Genomic DNA, 6,000 nt, shown 5'->3' on the forward strand with positions numbered 1-6,000 from the left:
TTTAGATCAACATGCGCCTCATCAATGACTCTTATTATTGTGAGTATTGGGCTTCTTCTTTTTGTTGATTTTACGCTCATTGCAGTCTGAGAGGAGGTCCATCACGCGTGACACAGAATTGTGTCAACTAATTAATTTGGCCTTAGCAAAGCAATTAGACATATACTAAGGTAGAAAGCATAAGTGTGTCAGTACTAGGGCAATTGCTTGTTTCTCAGCTATGTGGATCGTTGTCTTAATCATCCCCATGAATCTCACTGCTTCTTCTTAAGGCCTTCTTGGAACAATAAATCTTTCTATAATAATGAGGTCCTTCAGATACTCTTGGAGTACACTGCCCTTGTAGCAGGAACATTGTCAGGCTTTATTTGCTTCAAGATGGCAATGTGTTTTGGCATCATTGCTTTGGACAGACTTAACCATTTCTAGCACTGGCTTGTGGAGTTAATCTACCATGTTCATTATGCATAAGCTTGAGTTGACGTTGTTTGTGACAACATTGATTATTAGTTGGGATGGATGGTAGTCCCCCCAAGTAATAGTGGCTCTATTCTTGTTAGGTACAGTAAATGTTTCAGTAATTTAAACCAAAGCTCAACTCCTTGGTAGCTATAGCACAGAGTGGACAGGCTTAACTTAAGAAAATGTGTAAAGCATTTAGCAACACCAAAACAGTTAAAAAATCTAAAAAACAAATCAATAAAAATCCCACTCCAATTTACAAAAATAGCGAGTATTTCAATGAACAAAATGACACCAATCTAACAAAAATCCAATAAGTGAAAACATATGTGTATATTTAAAGTTTTAAATGGAAATACCTCTGAAAAATTTGGCAACCACAGCCATCTGGTTGTTCGTGAATGGCACCTAGGTACAATTTATAGCTGACTGCTATGGAGTGCCAGGTTTGTCTTGATCTAAAGTTATACCTTCTCAATTAGACTTTCAAATAGAAGTCAAAACTTCTCGATGGGGCAAGGCAGCAGGCAGCTGGAGAGCAGGGCTCCACAAGGCCTGTAGCCATCAGAAGATGTCCTGGTGAAGTCACTGACTTTTAGTGTGAAGCGAGTGGGAGAAATACAAAGTTCACATCCAAGTAAGATCTCTTGCCAGCTGGATAACTTTGATTCGTTCGCCTGCTGAAAATTTCTACCTTCAGACATAGTCACTTTTTTTGAGCTTGTATTACTCCAGTGGGGCATGGCTGCAAGCTATAGCCGAACATGGCTCCATGATGAGAGATACTGCTGCAGCAATGTCCTGCTGATTAGATTTGTTGCTGCAGAAAAGCTCCAAGGGGCAAACTGAATCTATGGCCCAGAGTCAATACACCTTTGTTGGATTGATTTGGAAGGTTTGTTCTGATCTCCTGTTGTTTTTCAAGGCAAAACATCTTGAAAACATTTCTATGTCCTGGGTTTTAGGGTTAGGAAAGAGGACTCTGAAAGCAACCTCAGGAACACCACTTGGGATCAGAACTCACTCCAACAGAAGCCACCAGCAGGGTCCAGGGCAAGTCCCGTTGGAACTGGTCAGCTGGGCTTTTCCAGGAAAGTGGGCTTCCTGCTGCTTTAGTGTCCTTGTATATTAATAGGGGGCCAGCCAAATGAGCCTTGAAGCTCCTTCTTTGTCCTGGGTACAAGTGGGAACAGGTCCAGCCCTTAGGATTCTACTCACAGGATTCAACAGATTGTAGAGTCTTCCTTCTGATATCCTCTGCTCCAGGAGTGTTCTGAAGAATGTGTCCAATGTTATGCCTGGCACCAGCCTGTGGGTGTGAGTGTGGGTGACTCCATGTCCTTCCCTAACCAACGGGAAAAAGTTCCCAAGGATAACCCTACCAACATTTGCAGCAGTTCTTATATGTTCTACTGCAAAAACTCCAGCCATACCCACTCTACCTAAACATGAAAGGCAGAACCTTTCTTCCCTTGTGCAGAGCTCCAGTGCCTGCTTTAGAAGTATGGCCAAGGAAATGAACAAACCCTACTGTGTGATCACACAAAAACAGTAGTTCGGGGCAGCTCCTCTTGCCCTGGTAGTAGTGCCTGGCTGGCTAGGAAGGCAGACCCAGGTGTGAGCTGCATCTTACAGTGACAGGATAGGTTGGCATCCTTTGCAGTTATTGTCCTGGTTACAGCCCAGCTTGGCTTCCTATCAGAGGAAGGTCAATCTCTGACCCCACACCCGGGGCCTTTGTCTCAACTCTGGGAGCCAATTCACACTGAATCAAAGAACTATTCAACTCCTGGGTGGCAGTTGGAAGTTCAGGCAAACAAGCTTCTCAAGCTGGCTAAAGGTAACACTTTAAAAGTACCTTTTGTGAAATGTGTTACAAATACAACTTTTCCACTGAATTGGATTTGTAACAAATATTTCAAAAAACCCAAAAATTAACTTTTTGTCTGGTTCTTAAACAAAGATAACTTTATTAACTCTATTAAAGTATCCCATTGCAATCCTATGGAACAGACAACCCTGCAACAATGAAAACAGATTTTAAGGTATTGTCACTGTAGGGACCTGTTTAACACTACACTTTTAGATATCATGCTCCCTGGCATATTGGCACTAAGTGCACTAAAGGCGTACTTAGTGGTGAATCATTAATATTTTAAACGAGTGTTTAGGCCTGTCAAAAAGGGTTTATTTTGACAGTCAAATTTTAAACCTGCACAGCAAAGTTACTGGTTGCAGGCCTGCAGTCATGTTTTGCATTGTTAATTTAGAGGTGGCAGAACATGTACTGCACTCCACTACTGACCTTTAACTTACATGCCCTGTGTACATTTTGTATCTTGAGTCTAGAATTCAGCAATAAAATATAGCAAAACATGGTGGTGACCACGCAAAATAGGGTATTTTCCTATGTAATTGATCACAGTTTCATTCATAGTTCACCTAAGAAGACACTGACCATGCACCATGGCTGACTATTTCCTTCTCCCCCAGCATATCTTCATAATTGACATCTTTGAAAATCCTTCTATGGTGTGAAAGTAGGGGGCTGGGTTTTGGAAGGGTGGGACCTTCGGTGGGGGCTTTGAGTCCATCACCTCATGGCCAACCATGGAGGGAGCGGGGCCTTCAGCCCGACGCTACCAGTGTAGGTCCTCCTACTCTCCCTCTACAACAAATTAAGAAAGGCTTCTAAGCTTTCAGCTAACATCTTGGGGAGATGTGAGTTGACAGGTTACTTATCGAACTACATAGACCAGGATGCCTTGGGAGGATAGTTTCAATATCCAAATAACAAACGTTCTGCCATTTCGAACTGCTGTAAACAACAAGCGCTGTTATTACCCAAATGCATAAGGTTGTCATTCAATACCAAGCATTCATAACAGCACTCAGCTCCTTCCTTCCTACAGGGGTGCAACATCAGTATTTTTTTGTGCATTCTATTTATTCTCATTACGGACCTTGATCATATTAGGAGACATTCGTCCTTTGCTGTGGGATGGCCACTTTCCCCCATACTGAGGCCTTTGAGGAGCACACCTTTCACCATGCACCTGACATACTCTCCTGTCATAGTTGCTTCTGTCTGTTCTACCCATGAGAGTTTTTAACCATGTCTTGGGTTGTCCCTGCAGATAGATTATCCTGCACTGGAGATGGGTAAGGTTTATCAACTTTCCCCCTGATCCTTTCCTATGAGTTATGGCAGTGATTGTAATCTTTACATTTTCAAATGTATGCTGCAGGGGCACAAATGCTTGTGTGCTTTAGTTTTTTGGGTGTGTCTTCCTCAGTGTAGTGCTTGTGACTCTTGATTGTTCTTGGGAGTGGTTGTTTGTGAGCTTGATGTGCCTGTTGGAATAGTGCCAAAAGTGACAATAGAAAATCTCTCAAAAAAGTATAAAAATCAGAGCCTGGAGTTCTTTCATTGGCTGCTCAGCAGTGAGTGCCGCCATCCTGCTCTTGCACAGCGACCTTTTGATTTCACTTCGAGAGCTGCCAGCAGTCCCATGAGGCTTTAATGATGTTACAAGAACATAACAAGTATTGATATTTAAAAATAAGGTCATTTCCACTCAACTCGACAGTATTGAGCCAGGGCGCAGCATGATACAGATTCAAAATGAAGACACTAGAATCTGTCAGTCAGAGCACAGACCAGGCCAAGCAGACCCATCTTAGCAGCAAACCAACCAAGCAAGCAACACCTGTTCAAGTCGCCCAAATTCAGACCGAAAAGCGTGTCCTGTCAGTTCGGATTCTTCCACAGCAGTGTGATTCACCTCAAATAGGTTCTGCTGGAGTTCCTGCTGACAACATGCTGCCAGATCACTCATTCCATTCCAGAGGAGGTTAGGTCAGATCACATCTTCCTTTTCACACTAGCCAGTATCTGGCAAACCAAAGAAGGGCAAAGGCTGTTTACCGAAAGCTGAATGTGCCTGAGCACATCCTGCTCATTTTACCTCTATCTTGTTAAAACTAAAGGGCATTTTTACAACGAAGTGACAGAGTGCGGCGTTAGCCTTCCTGGCTTAACGCCGCACTCCGCCACTTCAGAAATGCAGGGCTGCACCATATTTACAATAATAGGGTGCAGCCCTGCATTTCCCCCTGCGCTGGCACTAAACTTAGCAGCCTAGCACCAAAGTGCAAGTGTGTCTGCATTGAGGGGATGATTGTTGAGACCTCCCTGCACATAAACAATCTTTAAATGACATTTTGTAACTTTTCTGTGTGCTTCTTAATGCAGCACACATAGAAGTTAAAAAATTTAATTCTTTTTTTTATTGTTTATGTGCAGGAAGGGACACCTTAGTGACGCTGTGGTGGCAATAGGGGCTTGTACATATGCCCCATAGTCTGCCAGGGGAGCGGTGAGTTTTGATTTGTTGTGCGCTACCAACATTATAGACAGTGCTTTTTTGTAACAAAAAATATAATACGTGCAGGTGCTGAATGTTTGTCTGCCATGGACTCAACTGAATGCCATGGTTTACGAATACCAAGGCTGCTTACGCTTCATTCCACCTCATGCCGCTTTCTTCCTCCCTCTGACCTTCTTGTTTCTTCAACTCAGTCTTGTAGTTTCCTTTTCATCCACGCCTTTCACTCTGTCACTGAATTTCTTTCCTTCTTTCTATATTTCCTACCAATTTCTTACCTTTTGCTTCCTTGCTCGAAGTTAAAGTCTCTCTTGCTGAAAGTCTGAGGATGATAAAAAAATAGTCCTGGTCCCCAAAAATGAGTGGTGGTCCCCATCACCTTTAACCATGGGCACAAATAATTCACATGAAAGCTACAGGTGTTCCCCACACTTGTAATCTCCGAGCTTGAGTATGCCAACAGCCTATACTTTGGTGCACTAAATTCCATTACATGCAAAATACAACTGATCCAAAGTACTGCCTTGAGACCCTTTCCCTGTCCTCATCCAAGAGAACGCATGACTGCGATCCTGCAATCACTCCACTGGTAGCTAGAGTTCAAGGCTCTCTGTACTTTCTACAGAACCTCCCAAGGAAAGAAAGATTTAAGTGTAAGGAATACAAAAATCAAAACAGGACACTACGCTCCAGATTTGCACCACGGATACCACCTTGATATAAGAAGCCCATAGTAGGATACCATCTTGCTAGAAGAAGCCCACAGGAGGCACTGCTAGCTTAGTACATGCTGACAAGCTTTAGAACGTGCTACCAGCCAATAGTTGGAGCATGCAGAAAACTATCCACTTCAACCGAGAGTTGAAAATATGTTTTGGTGTAAGATAAATACATCATCACACAACCCTGAAATAGAATCCATAATAATCACACATTCAAGTACAACCAGTTTAAAGTCCACAATTATGGAAGACTCCAATTATCACACTACTATTTATATCCAGGTATGTTATGAAGGGCTGACATCCGGCTAGCCTGCAGCTGCGGCTGTTGCAGGTAACAGCGGTGGGGCCGGTCGGGGGGGGGGGGGGGATTTCGAGAGACAGCCATGAGGTAAAATTAAATGAATACTTAATTTTCCCTCATGGTC

General features: G+C 43.1%; 1 long non-coding RNA gene across 1 annotated transcript in view; it reads left to right on the forward strand.

Annotated features, from left to right (window-relative positions):
• Positions 1–6,000, forward strand: part of LOC146785138 (uncharacterized) — a 356,473-nt gene that overhangs the window by 262,438 nt on the left and 88,035 nt on the right. The window lies entirely within an intron of this gene.

This window comes from Triturus cristatus, chromosome 11 (genome assembly GCF_964204655.1).
Source record: "Triturus cristatus chromosome 11, aTriCri1.1, whole genome shotgun sequence".
NCBI lineage: Eukaryota > Metazoa > Chordata > Amphibia > Caudata > Salamandridae > Triturus > Triturus cristatus.